The sequence below is a fragment of the Pygocentrus nattereri genome, chromosome 11, assembly GCF_015220715.1.
Source record: "Pygocentrus nattereri isolate fPygNat1 chromosome 11, fPygNat1.pri, whole genome shotgun sequence".
NCBI classification, from domain to species: domain Eukaryota; kingdom Metazoa; phylum Chordata; class Actinopteri; order Characiformes; family Serrasalmidae; genus Pygocentrus; species Pygocentrus nattereri.
In genome coordinates, this window is record NC_051221.1 from 3966750 (window position 1) to 3994498 (window position 27749).

The 27749-nt window shown below is 40.2% G+C and overlaps 1 long non-coding RNA gene, 2 pseudogenes and 1 gene segment (V, D, J or C); 2 read left to right on the forward strand and 2 right to left on the reverse strand.

The window, feature by feature from the left end:
- Positions 1-27749, reverse strand: part of LOC108412015 — a 380788-nt pseudogene that overhangs the window by 145223 nt on the left and 207816 nt on the right.
- The window catches only part of LOC108412222, a 134772-nt gene that overhangs the window by 62888 nt on the left and 44135 nt on the right, over positions 1-27749 (reverse strand).
- LOC108413908 overlaps positions 507-27749 on the forward strand; it is a 65443-nt pseudogene continuing 38200 nt past the window's right edge.
- Positions 18855-20417, forward strand: LOC119264287. Its single transcript, XR_005130943.1, has 2 exons — positions 18855-19217; positions 19894-20417. It is a non-coding gene; the product is annotated as an uncharacterized LOC119264287 (long non-coding RNA).

The following is a 27749-nucleotide window of genomic DNA, read 5'->3' on the forward strand; positions in this document are numbered from 1 at the left end:
TTAACTTTAAGCCAGAGTACATATCATTCAGTATATATAGTATATGATGAAAGCTGTATTTTCAGTCAGTTTTGAGCAGCTTTGTATGTTTCTAACACTTATTTACTCAGATTTTGATCACATTACAGCATTATGGATGCAGTTTAGCTTGTGATACTGGACAGTAACACTGTGTTTCCCCCTCATGTAACATAATCATTATCATAAAGTAATGATCATAAAATGCCAGAGGACTCCCACCCACGATATATGCAATGTTTGCTTATTAACATGTAGATGTGTCACTTTGTTTACTCTAAATGCTTTATATTTAATATTAGACCACATTTATATATCATAGGTGTTGATGAACAGTTAAAAACACAAAATATTATAATGAGTTAAGGTACAAGTCATTTCATTTTTTAAATGAAAACAATATTTTTATTGCAGACCACCTTGCACTCACTAACAGGACCCTCTTTCTGTACCTATGTGTTTGTCAATCAGGAGCTGGAACACAAAGTCATCTCTCTGGTGAAGAATGAGCTGAAGAGGTTTGTGAAGCTAATGAGTCTGGATTACCCAGCATGCTCTGCGAGAGAGGTGGAGGATGAGGAGGATCAGAGTGTCAGAGAGGGGGCGCTGAAGATCACACTGCATGTCCTGAGGGATATGAACCAGACAGACCTTGCCAACACACTACAGACCAGTAAGAGATCAGGGTCATGTGATTAATCACTATGATATAAACTATGACGATGATGTAATTATAATTATATTGATTGTGTGAGCTGAACGATGTTCTGCGGTGGCTGTAGAAACTTCTTTACTCGTGTCTGCGTTATTCAGAGTAGAAACAAGGAAACTTCCACTGGCTCCGTGTGCGAATGAACAGAAATGGTTGTTTATTCCTGACTGTACACGTTATGAAATTAAATTAAAACAAACTTTCAAACCGTGGTTAGGTTGTTCCAAATATGAGATACAACACAACCATAACGCTAAACACGATAAAAAAACTGTGTTGCTACCTGTATTCTACTGCTGCTCACTCAAAACCTACCTAAAAACATGTCCAGCTCCAGCACTGTAGCTGTTTAGCTATTAAAGTGACAAAATGACAGTGCACATAATTTCTGAACATAAACAAATGGAGCCTGAAGATATTTCTATCTACATAGTCAGTACAAATATCACTTTTGGCATCTTAATACTGTGATAAGCAGCAGTATATACCTATATACACTTCTTTATGTTTAGGCTCCTACATTAATCACAGCTGAAGAACTATTAGTTTTATGAAGATTCTTGGCCCAAAATGACTAGGAAAGACGTCTGGTTCCATTGACTTACATTAAAAGTAAAGTAGGTTTTTTCCTTCTCCTGTAAAGTTACCATTTTGGAGATAAAATGTTTTCTTCCGACAACAGCGATATATATATATATGTGTGTGTGTGTTTCTTCTTTTTATTAGGGCTGGCTCCTTTTTGTCATCAAAAGCTGAAATCCACTCTCAGGGAAAGGTTTCAGAAATTTAATGAAGGCATCACAAATCCTGGAACCTCACATCTTCTGAATGAGATCTACACAGAGCTGTACATCACAGAGGGCGGCAGTGGAGAGGTCAATAAAGAACATGAGGTCAGACAGATTGAAACAACATCCAGGAGAAAAGCAACACAGGAGACGCCCATCAAATGCAACGACATCTTTAAAGACAAATCCATCAGAACTGTCTTGACTAAAGGAGTTGCTGGAATTGGAAAAACAGTCTCTGTGCAGAAGTTCATTCTGGACTGGGCTGAAGGAAAAGCCAATCAGGACGTCCTCTTCATATTTCCACTTCCTTTTAGAGAGCTCAATTTGATGGACAGGAAATTGAGTCTCCTGGATCTTCTTCATGATTTTTTCACAGACACAACGGAATTAAAACCTAGAGAGTTTTATCATTATAATGTCATGTTCATTTTCGATGGTCTGAATGAATGTCAGCTTCCACTAGATTTCCAGAACAATGAGAGTGTATTTGATATAAGGCAGTTGGCCTCAGTGGATGTGCTGCTGACAAACCTCATCAAAGGGAATCTACTTCCCTCTGCTCTCCTGTGGATAACCACCCGACCAGCAGCAGCCAATCAGATCCCTCCTGACTGTGTTGACCAGGTAACAGAGGTACGAGGGTTCACTGACCCTCAAAAAGAGGAATACTTCACGAAAAGAATCAGTGATCAGAGCCTTGCTGAAAGAATCATTGCACATGTGAAGTCCTCTAGAAGCCTCTACATCATGTGCCACATCCCAGTCTTCTGCTGGATTGCAGCCACTGTTCTAGAGAGAGTATTGGGTGAATTAGAGAGCGGAGAGACCCCCAAGACTCTGACTCAACTGTTCACACAATTCCTTGTATTTCAGATCAAACATGGCAACAAAAGTACCACCAAGAAAGTGACGTTGATCATGAACAGACAAGAAAGATGATTCTTGCTCTGGGAAAACTGGCTTTCCAACAGCTGGAAAAAAGCAACTTGATCTTCTATGAGGACGACCTGAGAGAGTGTGGCATTGATATCAGAGAAGTGTCAGTGTACTCAGGAATGTGCACTCAGATCTTCAGAGAGGAGTTTGGACTGCAGCTGGGGAAAGTTTTCAGCTTTGTTCATCTGAGTGTTCAGGAGTTTCTGGCTGCTTTATATGCATTTCTTTATTTCACCTCCAACAACAGAAATGTGCTGCTACAGCCAGAAACTGAATTTTTTGGTTTCTTCAAACAAGAGATAACACTGTTTGACTTCCTCAAGAGTGGAGTAGATAAGGCCTTACAGAGTGAAAATGGACATCTGGACCTTTTCCTCCGCTTCCTTCTGGGCCTCTCACTGGAGTCCAATCAGACTCTTCTACAAGGCCTACTGACTCAGTCAGGAAGTAGCTGTTACAGGAAAGAGGAAACAATCCAGTACATCAAGGAGAAGATCAAGACGAATCCCTCTGCAGAGAAAACAATCAGTCTGTTCCACTGTCTGAATGATCACTCTCTGGTGCAGGAAGTCCAAACATACCTGAACAGAAGAGGTTCCAGTCGTTTCAGTGGAGCCAAGCTCTCTCCTGCTCAGTGGTCAGCTGTGGCATTTGTGATGATGAATTCAGAAGAGAAGCTGGATGAGTTTGACCTGAGTAAATTTGATCCTTCAGAGGAATGTCTTCTAAGGCTGCTACCAGTAGTTAAAGCATCCAGAAAAGTTGTGTGAGTATTATCATTCACATGTTTTACTTTACTGTTTTATACTAATTTATTAATGGTTTCCTAATTATTACATTTTGTGAAACTTTACAGTTACTCTGTGTATGTGTTAAAATTGTTTTAGAAACAGTTAAAATCTCAAGATGCATAATGTTATCAAATGGTTCTAGTTAGGTATTTATAATGAAGGGGAGCATGAGATGGATGAATTTATTGTCTTATTATTTAAGCAAATTTAATTGTAGTAGATAAAATTGCTTAAAAATCTTACCAGGGGTCCAAACACAGGCCGGTAATGTTATAAAAGTAGAAATATTAAAACTGGAAAAGGCTTGATAAGGCCAAAACCAGAAAACTGGAGAACTATGGACATATGGGTAGCAAAGCTTGGACATACAAAAACTAATGTACATGTACAATGTAAGATTTCACACTGAGACCAATGAAAAAAGGCTATATTTACAAAGCCAGGAAATAAATAAGGCAAGACTGACAACATTAGCAATGGGGAAGAGCTAGGGAGGAAACACAAGGTGTTTCCAAATAATAGAGACATCACATCAAATAATCACAAATAATGGAGACAGATGAGGAGATGAGGAGACATAATGGTCTGGAGCAGCCAAGGTAGAGCTGTGCATTTCTTTTCCTGACCCTGTTTTCAGTCCACTTTGTCATATATGGAAATTTTGTTGCATTCATGTAATGTAAGTTTCTGTCTCCTGAATGTACTTTTCTCTTATTCTTCTCTTGGTGTGTGTGGGTGCAAGGTAGAGTGAAAGAGAAATCTAAGTTGAAAATATATACATTCTGTGTTGACATTTGAAAGTTAAAGATGGTTTGTATAGGCATTATGTATTACTCATATACTAATGTATTATTTGTGTACATATTCTTTCTTCTCCTTATTCTTTTGTGGGTATTGAGTTTTCTCATTCTCTCTGCAGACTGTCTAACTGCAGTTTTACAGAGGAAGGCTGTGCTATTCTAGTTTCAGCTCTGAAGTCAAGCCCCTTACACATTAGAGAGCTGAATCTGAACTACAATAAACCAGGAGAGTCAGGAGTGAAGCTGCTCTCTGATCTACTGAGGGATCCACACTGTAAACTGGAGAAACTAGAGTGAGTTACTGTATATGCACACACATATGCAAACAGCAGACCTGATCCTACACATTCAGGAAAGAATCAACAGTAAATACACATTTACATAAAATTAATGATGGTCTAAGGAAGTCTATTTGTTGTTTTATCCTTCCACAACACATATATCCCAGCCAAAAATGAGAATGGCCCACCGGGGATTCTCACAACACTCCCAATTAACCACTCTGGTATATACACAGACTAATCTGAACAGTAATATAGTACATATCATGTGCAACTTAATATTAAGTTAATTCTGAAAAATTCTAATAAATATAACTAATCAGTTTTTTGGTCTGCAGGCTGTTTAAGTGCAACATTACAGAGGAAGGCTGTGCTGCTCTGGTTTTAGCTCTGAAATCAAACCCCTCAAACCTGAGAGAGCTAAATCTAAACTACAATAAACCAGGAGACTTAGGAGTGAAGTTGCTCTCTGATCTACTCAAGGAGCCACAATGCAAACTGGACAAACTACAGTAAGTTATCAATTTATTATTCAACTGTCTAAGAACACAAAGGTGTCCACACACGATGTTATTGTTAATAACAATTATACATATACTTTAGGAATGATACAGGAAATGAAAACTTTCCATTTACAAACCATCAAATCCCCAGTTTGGTTTGGTTCACATTGTCTGTAGCTTATTTCTGACATTATTGTTGGGATCAAGAGCTACTCTCTCCATGGCCGAAGCCCCAACATATGAGGTTTAAACTCTAACCTATTCTGTACGGTGGTTTTGTGCTAATTATAGTCTCACTTGCATTAAAATAAATAAAAGTATTAAACCAAAAGATAAAAGAATGTAGAATACAATAATTCAGCCGCTGAGTTCTTGTGGAACGAAGGAAAAGGACTTCTTCTTTATTGAGCTTCAGGTGGCAAGATGGTTCCCGGACAACTACAATGCAAAGATCATCACAAAACATCCTTTTTTTATATCCTGTTTGGGGCACTGAAATAATCGGCCCTCACTTTTACATTGGGACATATCATCTAGGTCCCCATTATGTCCTGATTCTGCACTTTCCTTGGAAACCCTTATTTCCAATCATACATCATTACCAGTCATACTTTCTCGGCTTGGCTGTACCAAGCCATTCCATCCTCCCAAAGTTATCAGTTTAACTCTTACTTTATTAACTGGCTCCAAAAACTGGTTTCTACGGGTTCTTATCAGCTTACTTCACTCTTTGAGGGTCAGCCCGCCCTTGTTTTTTACTGTGTCAGCAAAGCTTTACTGGTTTCTAGATGCTACTAAAATTTCAGGGACTCTCCAATGCCAAAACCCCCTAATATACACAAATCAAAGCCTATCCTTAGTGAAAAGATTTGTATACTTTAATTAATCATGTTGTCTGTGTGCTTATAATTCTTAGATTAAAGTAGTGATTGAAGGTGAAACTCCACAATATACTGAACATATCGTGCTCTCAATTTACCCCACATGCACAGGCCCTGTCTTTTTAGGCTTAATGGACTTCTTACATGTGTCATCAAAATCAGATGAGCAAACCACTGTCTAAAATTTGGAGGACAAACAGTGGATATTAATATTAAAATGCTGAACAAAGTTAAATTATAAAATCGTGAATTTCTGGGCTTATTTTAATTTTAGAAGATAATCAAATAGAGAAAGGACTTTCTTGTTCTACACTTTCTTTTTTTGTTTATCCCCTGTGAAGAAAAATATTAGCAAAAAGAAAAAAATTTCAGTGAAACACTTATAGATACTGTAACATGGAGCGAAGAGGCGGACGCATATGTGGAGATAAGCGAGTTTTATTTTGGGCAAATCCAGGGTCGTAGTTGTAACAGTCCAGGTTCATACAGCCAACACAGAGAGATAGCAGGACAGACATGAAGAACAGAACACAGGATACAATCAAAAACTAGAAAGTCCAACATCAAACCAACAAAACATCCAGCAAACAACAATTCAAACAAAGACCTGCGACCAGACAGGGGAAAACACAGGGCTTAAATACATGAGGGTAAACAAAGGACAGGCAGAAGCACAGGACAGGACTGGGAAGTAAACACAACATGAACACACGGACAGGACTGGGAGGGGCCAATCATGTTAGCATGTATGCAAATAGGTTAATGCTTCAAAAACTGTAAAATGGTCACTGACAGATCTAAATTGCAAACAATAGGCTATTTATTGAGAGGTAAAATGCTGTCTATGTAGAGAACTCATTAGGTTTTGAGACACACCCACTCCATATAAAGATACTTGGACTCATTTTATTCTCTATTTTAAAAGGTGTACTTAAAAGTAAATTCCACAGATTTTTCACATTTTCACCATCTATTCCGAAGCAGGTAGAGTTTGTATGAGTTGATTTAGAAAATGAACAAATCTGAATGCTGTGTTTTGCAGTTTGTGTAACTTGCATGACAACTAAATGTCATTCTCGTGCATTCTCATGTCTTCTAAATGAATGTGTTTACAATAACAGTGTTTATAATCTGTCATAATTTCTCTCCCAGACTGCACCATTGTAATCTCAAAGAAAAAAGCTCTGCGGCTCTGTCTTCAGTTATCAGCTCAAACACCCCCAGTCTGAGAGAACTGAACCTGAATAATAATAAACTGCAGGATTCAGGAGTAAAGTTGCTCTCTGCTGGACTAGAGAATCCACACTGTAAACTGGAAAAACTGGAGTAAGATCATCACTTTATCACTGTGGATTTATATCACACACACACACACACACACTCTCTCTCATTACTCCATGCACAATTCTGTCTGCTAAATGTACACGGTCCAAAGTCACGGGACACCATTTTATTTTATTTTATTTTATTTTTATATATATTTTTTTATTTTATTATTGACTTTTATCTCTGGGGTCATGTCAAACAAATTGTGTATGCTGAGAAAATCTGCAACAACACCACTGTCAGCAATGCATCGTGGAGGCTTGCGATAGCATAAAAAATAAAATACGATAAAACAGTGTCCTGTGACTTTTGACTCATCATGTACTTTTGATGTGTGTGTAGAATTGTACCTCTGTGTGTGTTTTGTGAGATGACATTTATGAACGTCTTTTAAGGTTATTTTGAAGTTTATATAAAACTCTTCACTCTGAACGTGTGTTCATTTGCGAGGCTGTTTTTCCCCCCCTCTGCAGGCTGTCTAATTGCAGTTTTACAGAGGAAGGCTGTGCTGCTTTGGCTTCAGCTCTCAAATCAAACTCCTCACACCTGAGAGAGCTGAATCTCAGCTACAATAAATTAAGAGAGTCGGGAGTGAAGCTGGTCTCTGATCTACTGGACAATCCACACTGTAAACTGGAAAAACTACAGTAAGTTACATACTGTCTCTATATACATTCACTCAGTGATTGATCTATAACACTGTTCTCCATAAACACACACACACAGACACACACATTGTGAATAAGGGGAGTGTTCTGATACAGCTTCATTTATCTTGTGTTTGTTTTAAATGTTCCTCTGTTCTTGACTAGCATGTGGAAATCTTCTTAGTTTTCTTTCTGAGATGTGCCAGTCATGTGGTCTCCCAGATGGTTCTTAATGAAAGCAGGGTCAGGGATGCCTGATGGTACAACGACCCAGAGAGAGAGTCGCGAGTGTGGAGTGGGCGGAGCACAAAGCCCGAGCTCTCCTGATGGATGAGAGACAAGTGAGTTATGGAGGAGGAGGATGATGACAGTGCCGGCAAGGAGCAAGTCCAGAGCTCAGCCACCTGGGCCCCGCCCCTGGTTATGCAATGAGGTGGCCTCGCTGCATAACCGGAAGCAGGGCCCGGGCGGCAGAGCTCAGGACTCACTCATTGTTTTGGTGCCTCTCATAGCCCACACCACCATCCTCGTCCTCGTCCTCCTGCCATCACTCCCATGTCTCACGTTCATTAGGGGAGCTCGAGCTTTGCGCTCTGCCCCCTCCTCACTTGCGACTCTCTCCCTGGTGACCTCACAGAGGATCATTGTCGCTGGGTGTTTGGGCCCCGCCTTCCTGTCGGCTCTCATCATCGTTGGGGCCCAGGGGGTGGGTGCATGCCACAGAGGCATACAGGAGCACTTTCCCAAGTCTGCTCACTGTGTTTCATCCATGCATCCACTGCCGGAACATCAGAGCATTCACCTGACCATGGAAAGAGTGACGGCTGATGTCCCAAGATACACTGAAAATACACTGAGAGCATTCAGGTGGTGGAGGTTCATCAATTTGGACTCTTTGAATATCATCTATTATCTCCCAATGCACAGGTGCTACAACAAATGACAGGGGAATAATGGTTTCTTCAGTTTGTTTGGTTTGTTGGTTCATATAAGCGTGAAAGAGTGCCAGCCTTGCAATTTTTGGATCCAGATCTATAAGCTATGGTAATGTTAAATCTAGTGAAAAACAAAGCCCACCTTGCTTGGTGTGGATTTAGTCGTTTGGCTGTTTTGATGTACTCCAAATTCCGATGATCAGTCAGGATCATAAAGGGGTGACAAGCACCCTCCAACCAGTGTCTCCATTCTTCCAGCTCAGCTTTAACTGCTAACAGTTCACGATTGCCTATATAATTCCATTCTGCTGAGTTAAGCTTGCATGAGAAGAAAGCACATTGAATGCATTTTGGGAGGTTCATCGTGATGCTGGGACAGAACAGCTGCAATGCCAGTTTCAGTTTCGGCCCAAACACCCAGCAGCGATGAACATCCGAAGGAGAGAGCCACGAGGGTGGAGGGGGTGGAGTGCAAAGCCTGAGCTTCTCTGACGGACGACAGAGACACAAGTCACAGGAGTGATGGCGGGAGGAAGAGGATGAGGATGCTCCTGCCGACTATGAGAGGCACCAGAGGAAGGAGCGAGTCACCCACTACACCTCACAATCGACCCAGGCGGCCGAGGAGGCGGGGTGGTGAGCTCTTGTTCCCTCTCAGCTTGGGTGCTCATGATGCCCTTAATGAGAGCCAGCTGATGCTGGTCTGGCTTGGCAGCAGGATCGCCTTTAAAAAGAGCTGAGAAGAAGCAGAGAGAGAACAGGGGACAAGCCGCAGCAACAAAACAGGACTGAAAATCTTGAATAAGAGATGAAAAGTCTAGCTAGATAGCTGAAGCCACTGAAAAGTGGCCAGCATAGCATTGGTTGTGTTTGTTTTGTTTATTTTGTGTGAAATAAAGAAACATGGCTGCTGCAACCCTGAATCCTGTCTCCAGCATCCTCCTTGATCCCGGTGCTACACAGAGATAACAGAGATAACCAGCCAACCTTTTCATATAGTATATAATGATGGGTCTTTAGGGGGCACCAGTAATGAATCTTAAGGCAGTGTGGTATACAGAGTCTAGAGATTTTAAAGTAGTTAGAGATGCATGTCTTTATAACTCGTCAACATGATCCAGAGCAGCCAATAATGTTGCTTCACAATTATCTTTTTCCTTGTGTGGGAAATGTCTCAGTTTACAGATAAGTTTGTTAGCATGTTGTTGTCTAGCCATGTCTGTTGTCTAGGAAAGTTTGTTAGCATATTGTTGTCTAGCCATATGCCAAGGTATTTGTACTCATTGACTCTTTCAATATCAGATCCCTTCAGGGTTGTGTTTGTAAAAGTGCTAAAATCAGTGTTAGAGACTCTGGAAAACAGTATAAATTTAGTTTTCTCAGCATTTAAAACTAATTTATTGTTGTAGAAAGCTGACTGTAGGACATTAAAAGAATGCTGTAGTTTATCTACTGCAGTACCAATATAGTCAGTCGAACAGTACAAGATAGTGACAGTACAATATAAGTGTACTTTTCAGTCAACAATTGAGGTGACAATGTCATTTATATAAATATTAAATAATATTGGTCCAAGGATCGAACCTTGAGGGACCCCCATTGTTATCGGAAGTAGCTCTGATTTATTTTGTCCTAAGGCCACATGTTGCTGTCTATTGGAGAAATTGTTTCCAATAGCCCTGAGATCGAAATGAATGTTTTTTAAAGAGTTTTTTAAGTGTAGGGAATGATCAACTGTATCAAAGGCTTTAGAGACTTCAATGAAAATGGAGCTGTAGAGATTATGCTGTGCTTTTCTCTAAAACCAGATTGGTACACTGAAAAGATTGATTTTCTATGCAGAAATGCCTTGAGTTGATAATTTACTAAAGTTTCTAAGATCTTGGCTAAGCATGACAATTTTGAAATGGTCTATAGTTATTAAGATCAGTGGCATCACCTCTTTTGTGAAGTGAGTTATATGTGCAGTTTTTCAAGTAATGGGAATTCTGCTTGATAAAATAGATTAAAAATATATGTGATATGTGCTTATATAATCAGGGTCACAAGCCTTAGAAAAATGGGTTCTAAACTGTAATTTCCTGTACGTTTTTAGTGTTGATGGTGTGAATTGTAAAGAGACCATGTCTTACAGCAGAAGGTGCATCTATTTAATTGAAAGGTGCTACCATGATAATATTATCAAATAAATATCCAATGGCTGCAAAGTGAGTATTAAATGCTTGGTAAATCTCTCTCTGTTCAGTTAACTGTTGATCATTAATTACAACATAATTTGGAATGGCATTGATTTGTTATTGAGCAAATTAATAGTCTTCCATAATTTAGAGAAATTTGTAGCTGAGTTTGTAAAGGTCTGGAATTAGAATTCTGCTTTAACTTTCTGATGTAAGTAGTACATTTGTTTCCTAGGTGCCTGGAGGTAAGCCAGTGGTCTCTGTCACCATTTTGTCTAGCTAGGGCCCATGCTTTATTTCTTGCATTGAGCAAAGAAGAATTGAACCAGGGGTTTGATCTTTCTCTGTTTCTCATGTTTTTGTAGAGGGCATACTTATTTACCACTGACAGGATATTTTGCAAAAATGGTCTAGCACTACATCTATATTCAAGATTTCAGAACTGTAGTGGGTTAGTTAACCAATGTAAGTTAAAATCACCTAGGATTAGCATTTCTGAGTTGATGTATGGATTTAAAAACAGCTAAATCATCAAAGATGTATATAGATTCCAGCTGCCACGGAACTGTTATTGTGTCCTATGCACACCTTTAGAGTGAAGAACTCAAAACAATTATGTTTGGATAATGAGATAAGAGTTTTTACTTGAATAACAAATTTGATGTAAATAACCACTCCACCACCCCTTGTGTTCCTGTCAGCTCTATGTAGATTATAACCAGATCGAGATAGCTCTAAATTAGATAGATTGTTTTAGCCAGGATTCTGTCAAAACTACAATATCAGGATCGGCTTGTGAAATCAAAAATTTCAAATTATTCAATTTACTGTGCTGACAAAGGCTTCTGATGTTTAAATGAATTATGTCCATGCCTTTATGTGTTTTAAACTAATAGGATTCATTAGTAATTTTGTTGTAAGCATTGGTTTCAGGATCTGTGAACTGATTTGGGGATGGAGGGGTCAAAGAATGACTTAATGATGATAAGATTAGCTGTGTTAATAAATTAGTTGCCTTTTCCAATTTATTCCCTTGTCTGAATGTCTAATTGTAGGTCAACTGCTAATGACCCCCATCTAATGGACTTGCACTACAATGTTTTCAATGGCTCCACAGGAATATTCAAGGGGTCTAAGAAATTTCCCTTAGCTCCAGAAACAAAGCTGAAATGACAGAGAGATTTTGCTGGAAGTACACAGTCACTGGTAAAAGAAAAAGACTTCAAAACGAATCCCTTTGTGGGAATACATGATGAAACCGCTCCTCTAGGGTCAGGGGGGATAAAACATGGGTTCATGGCACTCAATATTGCTGGCAAAAGTAACTTTGCATGGGTTTCAGATAATGGGTCTGATGACAGTAGAAAGAATTTGTTGTACTAGTCTTCCTCTCATTAAGAAGGTGATCCATACAGATCTAATGCTCTGCCATATAATCGAAGACCAAAACCTAAATGTTGCCTTGATTAGTACTCACAGCAGAATTAGAAATGTAAATAGAGCACTGTAACAAACATCTGCAATGCTTTTCATGCTCCCCACTAAATTCATAAGGCTTACTTACATATAAAATTGCTGTGGGGACTTTTGCTGGCATGGGGGAGTTACCAGCTGAATAAGTCTGTTTAGCCAGATCATGAATTTGCAGTTGAATAGTCAGATCTTTAACACAGATCTTTAAGACTTGTTAAAGATTTAAGCAGTGTTACCCCAGCTACTACTTGCTGGTATTTACCTAACATCTATCTCTATTAATAATGGCCTAATAATGACCTACTGTAATGCAACCAGACTGGTAAGAAGCATGCGATTACTGGGGTTCAAGAGAGATGTAGTTGAAAACCAGGCCGATGTCAACAGGTCAAAACTAGAAAAATCCAAATGAACATAACAGAGCAAATCCAAGCAAACAATCAAATATACAGTAAACAGGTATGGTACATGGGTAGAACAATACAAGAAATCACAATCAGTAGCTCTATGGAATTACACAATACCTCACAAAGAAGTAAGCTAAAAGACTGGGTTCATATACTAGCTAAACAAGATAATAATCAGACACATGTGATACATGTCAATGCTCAAGCAAGAAAGAACAGAGATTGGTTGGCACTGGTGGTGAGACTGTCATTTGCTCCTTCAGGGAGTCCTGGAGTCCACAAAGGAGTGAGGTGTGCCAGTTATGTGAACTCCTACAGTCCTTACTGAAAGCAGGGTCAGAGAAATGCATAACATATAATTTACTGAATATTAGTTTAAATGTCTCACAACAGCACATATGTTTCAACTGTAAAACTTTGGATAAACTACAATAATAACAATATTATCTACCTTATGGTCCCTCTGAATGGGGTTCTATAGTTTCACAGCATCTCAAGACCAATCACCATGCCAACTGACAAAAAGCAGAGAATTTTTTCTGATATACCATTATTTTTTTGTTTTGGTGCAATTGTGGACATTTATAATGGTTGTTTGCCTTTGTAACATTTCTATTGTGTGTTCCAAAGACAGTGTTTCTGATCTGTCATCATTACGCTCCCAGGGTATGTGGGTGTAATCTCACAGACGAAAGCTGTGCAGCTCTGTCCTCAGCTCTCAGCTCAAACTCCTCCAGTCTGAGAGAACTGAACTAGAGTTACAATAATCTGCAGGACTCAGGAGTGAAGCTGCTCTCTGCTGGACTGGAGAATCCACACTGTAAACTGGAGAAACTGGAGTAAGATCGTCACTCTATCCTGTTTTACACTAAAGTTAAAACTTTATTCTCCATTCATATTGTTCTTTTGTTATTGTTTGTTGTTGGGTGTTGATCAGATGGGTTCTACTTCTGAGATTTGGTTCTTCCCAAGGTTTCTCCTTGCTTTTAGGGAGCTTGTCCTTGGCACTGGTGATGCTCATGGGGGCTTAGATTCAGATTTTTCTGTAAAGCTTCTTTGCAACAATGCATCTTGTAAAAAGCACTATATGAAAAAACTTGGCATGACTTAGATTTTTCTCTCGTGTGTACACACACACACACACACACACACACACATATGCACACGCACACTCTAGCTCATTCTTTCATCCTTAATACATTTCTGGTTGTTCTTTTTCACTCTGCACACAGTGCATATCTGTTCATTTGTAAGACTAGTTTTTCTCTTCTCTTCAGGCTGTGTTACTGCAGTATTAGAGAGAAAGGCTGTGCTGCTCTGGCTACAGCTCTGAAATCCAACCCCTCACACCTGAGAGAGCTGAATCTGAACTACAATAAACCAGGAAAGTCAGGAGTGAAGCTGCTGTCTGATTTACTGGAGGACCACACTGTAAATTGGAGAGACTACAGTGAGTTACTGATGTAGTGTCTCTGTACACATGATCTACAACACTCTCCTCCATAAACACACAGGCACACACACTACTGTGTGAGGGAGTGTTCTGATACAGATTCTTTTCTCTTCCGTGTGTGTGTGAAGTGCTTCATATTTGAATGTGTAGGGTTTGTTTTTGACACAACATCAGCTATGTGTGTCAAATGTAGGAGCATGGGTACATTGTAATAACAACAATATTAACTACTTGATGATCACAACAAGCAGGGTTGCATAGTTTCACAGTGACTCAAGACGAACTGTTATGCCAACCTTAGAGAGAAAAAGCAGGGAAAAGGATGGCCTGGCCAACTGCATTAGTTTCCCAGGAACTGCAGGAGTAGGCCCAGTAAACGTCTAAAATTCAGATTTTGCATGTGTTATCTTGTCTTCACATACAGTTCAGGAACAAGAATGAATTCCACAGTCATACAACGTTATTCATGCAATGATATCATTATGCTAATGACATATGCCATGTCACAGGAACATTCTGTGAAATTCCCAAATTCACATCTTTTTAGTAAAATTGTGATATTTGTGGTTTATTAATCAAATGCTGTGTCTGCCTTGCACTTGATTGTGTATGAAGTCTGAGCACTGACTGTGATGAGTGTTTTCCTGTCAGATTCATTGTGTTCTATTTTCTCTCTTACAGCCTCTGAACACACACAAACACACACACACACACACATACACACACACACACACACACACACACACACAAACACACACACACACACACACACACACACACACACACACACACACACACACAAATATGATGTGAGACAGCACAGAGAGGCTTGTGAAGAAAGGCTGAATCATCTGAAGCTCTGCTGGGCAATGCCTGGGCAATACCACAGCATCCATGGGCAAGAGTCCAAGGAAACATAACTGGCCTTGCTCTCTAGGTGAGTAGGGTGGCCCTCCCTCTCCCTCATCATCCAGCATCATGCTTGCCAGTGCTCTGATAGCTGAAATACCATAATTAGCATTTAATGCTTTAGTTTATAATCCAGCTTGCTTATTTATAAATGTATAATGTGCTATGACAAAATATGATGAATGTAGATCCCAATAAAGTAAAATGTTTCCAATACTGTAGCAGTGTCAAAGTATTTAAGACATTTTTGATAAAAAAAATCTAATAAAATACGTCTGCTTCATGTTGTGTACATTTATAAGTAGTAACTTACCTTGTTATTATATTAATGGAGGTTGATCATATTTTCAGGTTGATCATTTATAATAGATTATTATAGCATTGAAAATATATTCAAATATAATATACAATATTATAAAAATATATAATTCAAGTTGATACATTTTTCCAAAGAGTGATGTAATTTTTTTTTCTGATTTGATGAGTTTGTGTGTTTTTGTGGTAATATGAAATAATTTTTAAATATTGTAAGTAATAGATGATAATAGATGTTAGATGATACTAGATGATAAGTAATAAATAAGTAATAGCTCTGTCTGTATATGGGTTGCTCTCGCTTTATGTGTGCGTGTGTGTGTGTGTGTGCGTATATTTATCTGTGAGTGACTTTAAATATGGGGCAAGGAGGTCTACTGGTGTGTTCCAAGAAGGCCTCATTAAAGGCTGTAAAAATTAGATTTTACATAAATACATAAATTAAAAACTGTGGAGTTTTGTGGGTTGGTTAATTGCTGCTTGGACCAACTCAAGATTAAGGCTCTCCAAAAAACAAGTGTTAATCTTAATACAAGAAATTGTGCCTTTTCCTGGAAATCCTCGTGTTTTGTGTTTTATTTTTGCAAATCTGCCTATATTTTTTACAAAACAAATTCCATGGTGACACAAATTTGAAAGCATAAGTACGCTCTGCTCCTAAAGCAGATTCTGTCCCTAGAGCATCTTACGGTTTGTACAGCTCTCTCTATGTTCTGATCCTAAAGTGGATTCTGTTCCTAGAGCATCTTACGGTTTGTACAGCTCTCTCTACGTTCTGCTCCTAAAGTGGATTCTGTTCCTAGAGCATCTGTTCCTAGATGTTTAACCTGAGAGGAACAGAACATCTAACAGGTTTAATGCAGACCAACATCATCCTCAACAAGCTGCTACAGACACACTGACACCATCCTGGACCTGGAGCTTCAACGGATTAGGCTTTAGTTATGGTTTGGGTTAGAATCAGAGCCAGAGTGAGAATTAGGATTGGGGCTGTGTTGAGGATAAGGTTAGGATTAGGGCCAGGGTGAGGGTAAGAATTAGGTGGTGTGTTGAGGTTAAGGTTAGGATTGGGGCCAGGGTGAGGGTTAGAATTAGGTGGTGTGTTGAGGTTAAGGTTAGGATTAGGGCCAGGGTGAGGGTTAGAATTAGGTTTGGAGTTGAGGTTAAGGTTAGGATTAGGGCCAGGGTGAGTCTACATTATGTAGCATTTCAACAGTACACCTACTTAATTTAACGCTGCTGACAGAACAACATCTCCATTTTTATCTTTTTCAGTTTTTGATATAATTTGAAAAGGCCTGTTGGACTTTACATCCTGTGTAAATTTTCTGATGAATGGACCAAAAGAACTGGTCCACTATTACTTGGAAAAAAGTCTGGTTCCAATGACTTGCATAAAAAGTCAAGTAGGTTTTTTCCTTCTCATGTAAAGTTGCAATTTTGGAGATACAAGGTTTTGTTCAACAGCAGTGATAAGAAATGTATAAACATTACAATTGCACATCATTTACCTCAGCGTATTCAGACGCTGTACTGCTACTTCACTGAAATGTTGGGGATTTGTTACTGGTACTCTGTTAAACGCTATTAATCCTCAATAAAGACCACATAAAATAAAGTGTTATCACAGCATCTGTACAGCTTTGTGACTGGTGACATCTCTGACTTTGGACTCAGACCCCAAGGTGGATCCAGTTAGACTCTTGGGAAGTTCTGCACTGTAGGAACACAGAACAACAGTGTAAGTCGTGTAGTGTGAAAGGTGTTGAAAGAGAAAGAGCAGCTTCAAATCAGACTCCAGTGAAAGTGTGGATACTTCAGTGAAATCATGACATTAATGTAAAAATTCAGAAAAAAATGATCTGCTGTAGATGACAGATATTAACTGAATGTGATTAATCTGAATTAAATCACATTAAAAGAGGATCTTGTGATTAGGACCTCTATGGGGTTTGTACTGTAATGTTAGCAGCAAATTAAAGGTGGTCCAGATGAAAATTTTATAGCAGCTCTGACTTAAACACAGATATGCAAAGCTGATAACAGACGATCTGTTTACATGTTCACTGTGTTTCAGTTTTACAGGGACGTCTTCAGTAATAATCTAAGCTTAATATCTGTCTCTGAACATCACTGGAGGAGCCTGAATGTCTTCATGTGGAAAAAACAACAACTGAACTTGTATTAATCAAACAAATACTTTAAATTATCAAAAGGTCTGTTGAATAAAATCAGATAAACTGCTTTTTACCACCTACTAATTCTTCAGGTTGAAGGGACTATTGTTTACAGTCTACTGACCTCTGAATATGATCTCCTATTAAAGCTGATGAGTCTGAGTTTGTTGAAGGACTTCTTCAGGGACTCCCTCTTTCTCAGGACTGAGAGAAACATCCATTTCATAATCTGTCCAGATCCTTATAATAAACTTTAGAATAAATGAGACTGGAGCTGAACTCTACAGCTAGTTCCAGACCTGTGGAGATCAGGAAATAAACCCCTAAAATCACAAAGCATTTCCAGTCTAATGAACAGAAGAACAAACTCAATCTAAAGTCCTGATTTCCACAGAGTGTGTTATTGTATGTGTCCATCCTCCCCCTCAGCACCTGCAGTAGAGGCCAGCTGCAGCAGTGCAGTCTCCGTGCAGCTGAACTGAGGGGGGTTTTTGTACACCTACTAAACACTGTAGGAACATGTCGCTACCACTGATCTCATGATAACTCTGACAGTAATAATCTCCTGCATCTTCAGTCTGGACGTTACTGATGGTCAGAGTGAAGTCAGTTCCAGATCCACTGCCACTGAAACGAGCTGGAACACCATCATCAAGTGTGTCTGAGCTATAGATCAGAAGTTTAGGAGCTTCTCCAGGTTTCTGCTGATACCAGGCTAGAAAGTGCAATCCACTCGCAGTGAACACTGCAGGGCTGGTTCTACAGCTGATGGTAACTGAGTCTCCTGGAGAAACAGTTTTCACTGCAGGAGTCTGAGTCACAGTCACCTGACCACTGGATCCTGAAAAAGTAAAAGAAAAAAAAAGGATGAAAACATTGAAAGAAATATTGTATGAAATGTAAAATACAACAAAATGTACATCAAACACAACAGAAATTAATTTACACAAAGATTGAGTGACCTTGAGTCCAGAGGGTGAGCGTCCAGATGAAGATGGAGACCAAAGTCATGGTTGCTGTGGGTGAAGTTTGTGGGGCAGCAGCTCTCAGTCATGAAGTGTTAAACTCACAGGACTATAAACACTAGCAGAGCACTGAAGCATGGGCTGATCATGCAAAGTGGAGCCTCTATAAAAAGTGAAATATTCCCTTTAATGTCCAGCAGAGGGCGCTCTCTTATTGTGCAGTTCTAACTGTCTCTGCCTTTCATTTGAGGGTCTTTGCAGCTACGACTGCCACCCAGTCTGTCTGGATCACGGCTGGAGGACTTTCTGCTGAAGGAAACAATGAAAACAGTGAGACCCTTTTCATCTAATATTTTTATAAGAACTTTTATTTTTTAAGAATGTTACCAATTGAAAACTGTATATTTAGTGTTTAGGAAGTTCAGTTTGTCTGTGTAAATTCAAATGAACCAAGCGAGTCCTCAGTTTAGATATTTCACTGCTTATAAAATAATCCTTGTTGGGAATAAAAGGCAGAATGTGTGCAGATCTACAGTGTGTAGTTTATTCCATTACTAGATGATTGTAGAACCCATTAATATTGTATTATATGTCAGAAATAGTGCGTGTAGAGGCTGAAGAGAGTGGCGTGTTTAGAGCAGGAGGTTTTTGTACAGCCAGTAAACCAGTTTGTATCACTGTGGTGGACTTTTGGTGGAGGAACCAAACTGTCAGTTGGAAGTAAGTCCACTTTTCCTCCTTATTCAAAAGGAATCTTTTATTAAAATGATTATGGATCAACAGTACAGACGTACTTGATGTTCTTCCAAATCAGTTCTGATCCAAATTTGAATGTATTTCATTAGAACTTGGCTGAAGTGTGGTGAGCTTGGAGCTTTAGGCTTTAACTCGAGCTCCTGTTTCTGAACTGGATTTCTTTTCTTTAAAACACTCATATTTCCTAAAGGTTTCCTGTGAAGTGTTCAGTAATGACATTTCTTTAAAAAGATCAGATGTAGAGCTGGATTGTAGTGTCAGTTTTGGGCTCCATTACAGCAGTTCTGTCTCCATCGGGAAGCCACAATGTGGAGGTTATTATGAGCGGCATTTTCTGCTCTAAAGCTTTGAAGCCATAGTACATGGAGACTGCAGCTCCATTTATTTAGGGATTATTCATTGTTTGGAGGAAATAAAATCATGTTCCATTTCAAATTTCCCATCACAGGATTTGCAGAATGTCCGAGTTTTACTGAGTGAAATTCAGTAAAAGTGCAGCTATGAATGTGATTGGAAATATGAGTTTGCGTGTGAAACGGTTGAGTTGAAGGTTGTAATTAGAGTTTGGTTTTTAATGCATCACTGAACTCAGTTGTGCTCTGTTAGAAATAAGGGAAATGAAACTGTGTGTGTGTCCTAGGTTTGGCCGCGCCCACCCTCACGGTCCTGCCCCCCTCCAGCGTGGAGCTGCAGCATGGGAAAGCCACACTCGTGTGTTTGGCCAACAAGGGCTTCCCCTCAGACTGGAGGCTGAGCTGGAAGGTGGACGGGATCAGCTGGAGCTCGGGGGTTAGCCAGAGCCCTGGGCTTCTGCAGAAGGACGACGGCCTCTACAGCTGGAGCAGCACCCTGACCCTCCAAGAGGACCAGTGGCTAAAGAAGACAGTGACCTGTGAGGCCACCAAGGACTCCCAGCGTCCTGTCAGCCAAACCCTGAGGAGAGAGCAATGCACTGAGCAGTGAGTGTCCATGCATGTGTTGGAGCTGCTAGAGCTCCTCTTGATCTTCAGTGAGCTCAAACATGGCTCTGCTTAATGCTCTGATCTTCATCTCATCACTTCATCATCACTTTTTTGTTTTGTTTCCTCGACCAGCAACAATAAACATGTACACTTTTCTTTTTTTGTTCATTTCTCTTGTAATTAATAAAGCTTTTGAAACAGTGTTTAGTCTTTTGTGTCATGATTTTTGGAAGTTTTAATATTATTAATAATAAGTATTAATATTTTTTACTGACATGAGAAATATAACAGTCTGTAAATCTGTCCATTAATAAATAAACACACTGACAAACTTCCAAGAAATAAATGAATAAATAACCCCCCAAAATAAACTCATAAATATATTTCTCCCTGTCTGGTCATCGGACTGTAACTGTAATATCAGCAAGTCTTTATTCATGTTATTCATATTATTCATAAATGTCATGTTTCTGATTCTGACTCTAAAATCTCCAGAATCTAACAGCGACATTCATTGACCTGAACACACTGATACACCATTTCATAGGGGGCTTGTTGGTTGACACTAAATGTACATCAGAAAATTGAGTCATTAATCTTCATCAAATCTGATTAGTTCAGCTGCTCAGTTACACAGACGCTTCCCCGTGTACTTAAGTTAAATTCGAGACCCCCAAGGTAAAATATTCCTCCAGTAAAAGTAGAAGTTCCTCCCTTTTGACCTTCACTTGAGTAAAAGTACTAAAGTATTTACCTTCAAATGTACTTAAGTATAAAGTAAAAGTACTAAAAGAGTAATTCTGGCTCTGATGTCCTGTTATCATTTTTATAACTAGACTGGCTTCATGAACTCATTTCAGGTGAAAGTCCTCCAGCGTCTCTCTTGGTAAACCAGTCTTTTAATAGAACGTCATTAATTAGTGACGCTGACGTCTATTAAAATGATCAGAAGCACAAAACACTGAAGGTAAACAGTTTCCATCAGGGAGAACCGAGTGGCTCTGAAATCACTTTTTACACACAAGCCATGTTTCAGTTTCAGATTTATTTACAACTTAGTTCCAAGTTTAAGTTGAATAAAAACTGGCTTTAAACTCAGGATCACAGATGAGCTCCTTTACTATGTTGATCTGTAGGCGTCTGTTCATAAACATAAACCAGCCCAAACTCATTTACTATAAAATGAAATGGTGTTTGTAGAAATTCAGAAAAAAGCCGCGTCAGTCTCGACTGCATATGTGGACATATTTCTATATTGTGCTCTATTTACACAAAGTTAGGTTAGTTTATCATTTATGTTGAACAGACTCTCCCAAAGTTTTACGCTGCTGCGCTGACGTTGAACCGCGTGCTGCACTGGGTCGGTATGACCAACAGGTCAAAACCAGCTCTAAACAAAGTGACCGCTGGGCCCTGATTGGTGCTCTGGCTTTGCGCTTCTTTCGTTTTGACATGTTACGTTTTTTATACACACAGAAACCAAAAGGAACGACAGATTTCTCAAAATGTAGGAGGAAAAAGTCGGATATTAGACTCTGAAATGTTATTGGAAATGTAAATGGAGAAACTTAAGTAAAGTACAGATCCATGAAAAAACTACTTAAGTACAGGAACAAATGACATTTACTCAGTTACTGTCCACCACTGTTGAGCTCTAATAGCTCTGTACTTTACTCCTTTTAAATGCTGTATTGGAGAATAATGTGTCTGGTCTCTTCTGAGTGTCTCAGGTTCAGGAGAAACTCTTTTAATGCATATTTAATAAACCTGATATAAATATTCTATTTTGATATAAATTCCACTTCTACACTTCATAATGAAAGCTGTTCTGATTGTCAGTGAACATCAGAGGCTTCATGCTGTTACACTGGGCTTTCACAGGCCAACTCCAACTCCAACTTTCTGTGAATCTATTCTGTCTATTAATGACGTTTAAAGGAGTCAGCTGTTCCGTTTCCCCAGGTTCTGCTGGTTCTCTCTACTCCTCCTGCCCCTCTCCCCTCCTCTATTCCCCTGCATTCTTCCAAGGTAGGAGAGGAGCAGGAGAAAGAGAGGGGAGGACAGGAGCAGTAGCATAAGTTTCTGGACGCAGTCAGAGTGAAGAACACAGCAGGGCAGGAACCGTACAGTATGTAAATGTAATGTATGGACTTGTTCTGCATGTATATCTAGTTCATGATCCACCCAGACACACACAGCTGCAGCTATTTCAGCTCTAGATGGTAACAACATCCAGATATAGAGGAAAAAAGTGGTCACCAGTCCTGTTCTTGGACAGAGACCTTCCTGGAGAGTTCACCTCCACACAGTCATTTAATTCAACATGTCCATTTAATTAGTCAGATCAGGTGAGCTGGATTTGGGCTGGAGCTGAGTTCTGCAGGAAGGTGGATCTCCAGCAGCAGAGCTGGTGAACGTAGATTTGGAGGGACTCTGTATAAATAATGAAATCATTGTTACCTGAGTTTGCTAATGTTAGGTAGATTAACTTTAGGAGGATCAGTCAGTAAAGACAGCAGATTACTGCAGGGTGTTTTGGTGCTGACTGTGCCAAATCTAAATGATGTGTTTGGTTCTAGATTATAGCACAGTCAGGTTCACAGAACTAACACGAGAACAGATCTAGATCTACAGGACTGCTCCCCTCATGCAAGTCAGACATTATAAAGTAGGAGACACTGGTTGGAAAGTGAATGGGAAAGTTCCTAATGCTCAACGTGGAGTCTATGTGTGGAGAAAGTCCTGCCCTTCAGTGAAAAGCTCTGATCCAGAGCGAGCAGGAAAATCCTTCTGCAATATTTGGGCAGATGCTTTTTAGAAGGTTGATCTCAAATGAATTGTCTGGTAAAATGCATGTAATTAAAACAGTAACTGATCTCTTCTCATTCAAAGAGGCAGAACGCTGGTCTTTTATGACCAGAAATTTGTCAAGAGTGGACAGATTTTCTTATAAGGACTTTGTATCAGTGGACACTAGTGCTGTGAGTTGATCTCGAGGGAGTTTGGCTGAATTAAGCTGAACATCTGGTGAAAGAGGACGACTCAGGACTGTTCATGTAGATCTGAGTTCCACACCACTGCTCTCTCTCTCTCTCTCTCTCTCTCTCTCTCTCTCTCGCTCTCTCTCTCTCTCTGTCTGACTGTTTACTGCTTAAAACTGCTTGTTTGTGTTCAGCTGGGTGGGATGTGTGGGGCTGGTTTCACTTCTTCCTTTAGTGCCTCTGCCTCCAGGATGTGAGTCAGCTATCCTGATCTAACTGTCAATGTATCAGAGTCACAGTGCTGTGTGGTTTAGTATCCTAAGCTGGTGTAAAAGAGACTCAGTTCAGAGTCTAATGTTGCTGATTAACAGACCTATGGAGTCTGAAATGGATCATGATGTGATGGTCCTGTAGAAGACCATGTAGTGAGGTTCTTCTGAGGGATGTAATGGGAGGATAAACAGTGTAATAAGTGCAGTGGGGAATGAAGCTCCAGCTGATTCTCCTGGGCTCTTTATCACAGTGTACAGAGAGTAATGGTGCAGCAGGAACATGGCCAGTGAGAAAACCCACAGCAGCGTTCCTGCACACCTCCCAGCTCCACACTCCAGGATCAGTAGTGGGAGTTTTATTGATCAGTGTGGGACGGTGGAGCTCCAGGAGGCTGCTGGGAAGGGCTGAGGTGGGCTGTGGCTCCCCCTGCTGGTCAGTCTGCCTGTCAGACTCCATGGTGGGTCACTCTGTCTAACAGCAAACCAACTTTCCATCAGATCCAGTTAGACTCTTGGGAAGTTCTGCACTGTAGGAACACAGAACAACAGTGTAAGTCGTGTAGTGTGAAAGGTGTTGAGAGAGAAAGAGCAGCTTCAAATCAGACTCCAGTGAAAGTGTTCAGTGAAATCATGACATTAATGTAAAAATTCTGAAAATAAATGATCTGCTGTAGATGACAAATATAAATTGAATGTGATTAATCTGAATTAAATCACATTAAAAGAGGATGTTGTGATTAGGACCTCTACGGGGTTTGTACTGTAATGTTAGCAGCAAATTAAAGGTGGTCCAGATGAAAATTTCATAGCAGCTCTGACTTAAACACAGATATTCAAAGCTTATAACAGACGATCTGTTTACATATGTTCACTGTGTTTCAGTTTTACAGTGACGTCTTCAGTAAAAATCTAAACTTAATATCTGTCTCTGAACATCACTGGAGGAGCCTGAATGTCTTCATGTGGAAAAAAACAACTGAACTTGTATTAATCAAACAAATACTTTAAATTATCAAAAGTTCTGTTGAATAAAATCAGACTAACTGCTTTTTACCACCTACTAATTCTTTAGGCTGGAGGGACTGTTGTTTACAGTCTACTGACCTCTAAATATGATCTCCTACTAAAAGCTGATGAGTCTGAGTTTGTTGAAGGACTTCTTCAGGGACTCCCTCTTTCTCAGGAGTGAGAGAAACATCCATTTCATAATCTGTCCAGATCCTTATAATAAACTTTAGAATAAATGAGACTGGAGCTGAACTCTACAGCTAGTTCCAGACCTGTGGAGATCAGGAAATAAACCCCTAAAATCACAAAGCATTTCCAGTCTAATGAACAGAAGAACAAACTCCATCTAAAGTCCTGATTTCCACAGAGTGTGTTATTGTGTGTGTCCATCCTCCCCCTCAGCACCTGCAGTAGAGTCCAGCTGCAGCAGTGCAGTCTCTGTGCAGCTGGACTGAGGGGGGTTTTTGTACACCTACTAAACACTGTGGGAACACGCCGCTACCACTGATCTCATGATAACTCTGACAGTAATAATCTCCTGCATCTTCAGTCTGGACGTTACTGATGGTCAGAGTGAAGTCAGTTCCAGATCCACTGCCACTGAAACGAGCTGGAACATCATCATCAAGTGTGTCTGCTACATAGATCAGAAGTTTAGGAGCTTCTCCAGGTTTCTGCTGATACCAGGCTAGAAAGTGCAATCCACTCGCAGTGAACACTGCAGGGCTGGTTCTACAGCTGATGGTAACTGAGTCTCCTGGAGAAACAGTTTTCACTGCAGGTGTCTGAGTCACAGTCACCTGACCACTGGATCCTGAAAAAGTAAAAGAAAAAAAAAGGATGAAAACATTGAAAGAAATATTGTATGAAATGTAAAATACAACAAAATGTACATCAAACACAACAGAAATTAATTTACACAAAGATTGAATGACCTTGAGTCCAGAGGATGAGCGTCCAGATGAAGATGGAGACCAAAGTCATGGTTGCTGTGGGTGAAGTTTGTGGGGCAGCAGCTCTCAGTCATGTAGTGTTAAACTCACAGGACTATAAACACTAGCAGAGCACTGAAGCATGGGCTGATCATGCAAAGTGGAGCCTCTATGGAAATGGACTCACCAAACACCTCCATAATAAACACGTCTGATTATTTAGATCCGATTAAAAAGTATCAGCTCAGTTCTGTTCATTCAGTGTTAGACGTTCATTTCTAAAGCTCATCAATAGTTGATCAGTGTAGAAGAGCTCAGGGTGAACAGTGAGGAGTGATGGAGGTTTATGTACAATGACTTCACTGAAATGTAGCACTGTGGTTCTCTTTCAGTGGAGGAACCAAACTCACTGTGAAAAGAGACTTTTATTCTATTTAAACAGGAGATTCATTTAATCCCCTCATTATCAGCTGCAGATCATGATGACCAGCTGGTCTGAGGTCAGTGAGATTCTCCTGGATGAAGACATTCACAGGTTTTAATGAGAGGTTTGAACTGGTTTTGTGACACTTCATCTGATGGTAGTTAGATTAGGAGTTAGGAAAGTTCTAGTTGTTCCACTGTGGAAAGTGGAACCAGTCAATGTTCCCCAGTGCTAGAACGCATTCGTGCTGCTGCATAGTTTCCCGTTCTTTTGAGTTCAGTCTGAGTTCTTTACTATGATGAATGGTGATGGTCAGTGTTGTTAGAGAGGGAGTTCAGCTGGAGATTCAGTGCAGTGCTGTGTGTTGATCTTGAGGGAGTTTGGCTGAATGAAGCTGAACATCTGGTGAAAGTGCTGCTCTATTCTGGGAGAAAGAGGACGACTCAGGCCTGTTCATGCAGATCTGAGTTTCACCCCACTGCTCATGGCAGAAATAAGCTTTCTTCATAGGGTGGCGGGCTACACTCTATCTGACAAGGTGAGGAGCATGGCCATCTGGGAGGAGCTCAGAGTAGAGCTCCTGCTCCTGCATGTTGAGAGGAGCCTGTTAAGGTGGTAGAGGTGCTCCAGAATGAGTTGGAGGAAGTTGTGAGGGACAGAGTCATCTGAGATTCTCTGCTTATTCAACTGCTACTGCGACCCTATCTGGATTAAGTGGTTTCACGATGATGATAATGATGATGATGATGATGATGTGTTTTCATCAATGTTCAACAGTTAGGACATGGCAATAGTCAGTGTCTGGAAGTAGTTGTGGAAGCTCTCAGGCAGCACCGTGTTCCCACTAAAAGACACAAGTCTGGCTGAAATTTTCCCAGTTTGTCTCTGAGACAGTGTACACTGTCTTGGACCTTGTTTGAGGAAAGTCAGTAATCATCTAACCACTTCTAGACAGACCAGATATACATTTACATTTTACATTTACATTTACAGCATTTAGCAGACGCTCTTATCCAGAGCGACTTAGAAGAAGTGCTTTGTCAATCTAGAGAAAGTATCTTTGCTAGTTACCAATAGCTTGGAGAAAAAGACAGTCCTGAGCTCAGATACTGCTAGAAACAAATATGTCACTGCAGACACCAAGAGAAAAAGAAACAGAGTTGAACGCAGAACTCTGTGCCATTCAATGCAATACAATAACAATAAGATACAATACAATAAATAAAATAAAATAAGTGCAGCTTGTAGTTCAATGCTCATTTAAGTGCTGTGTAAAGAGATGAGTCTTCAGTCTGTGTTTGAAGACAGCAAGAGATTCTGCTATTTGGACAGCCAGTGGGAGTTCATTCCACCACCTGGGTGCCAGTACAGAGAACATTCTCTACGCTTGTCTTCCGTGAACCTTGAAGGATGGCGGGTCAAGCCGAGCTGTACTCGAAGCTCGAAGGGCTCGTGGTACAGTTCGAGATTTCACCATTGCCATCAAGTAGGTAGGGGCTTGTCCATTTTTGGCTTTGTAGGCCAGCATTAGGGTTTTAAATCTGATGCGCGCAGCTACAGGAAGCCAGTGAAGGGAGCGCAGCAGGGGGGTGACGTGGCTGAACTTGGGCAGATTGAAGACGAGTCGTGCTGCTGCATTCTGGATGAGTTGCAGAGGCTTGATGGTCTGCATGGGAAGACCAGCCAAGAGTGAGTTGCAGTAGTCAAGCCTTGAGATGACCAGAGACTGCACTAGCACCTGGGTGGCCTCTGGGGTGAGGAAGGGTCGGATCCTCCGGATGTTGTACAGTAGATACCTGCATGACCGAGTCAGGTTCGCGATGTGAGTCAAGAACGATAACTGGCCATCCAGGGTCACACCAAGACTTCTTGCCTCTGCAGATGGAACAATCAGGGAGTTCTCGAATGAGATGGCAA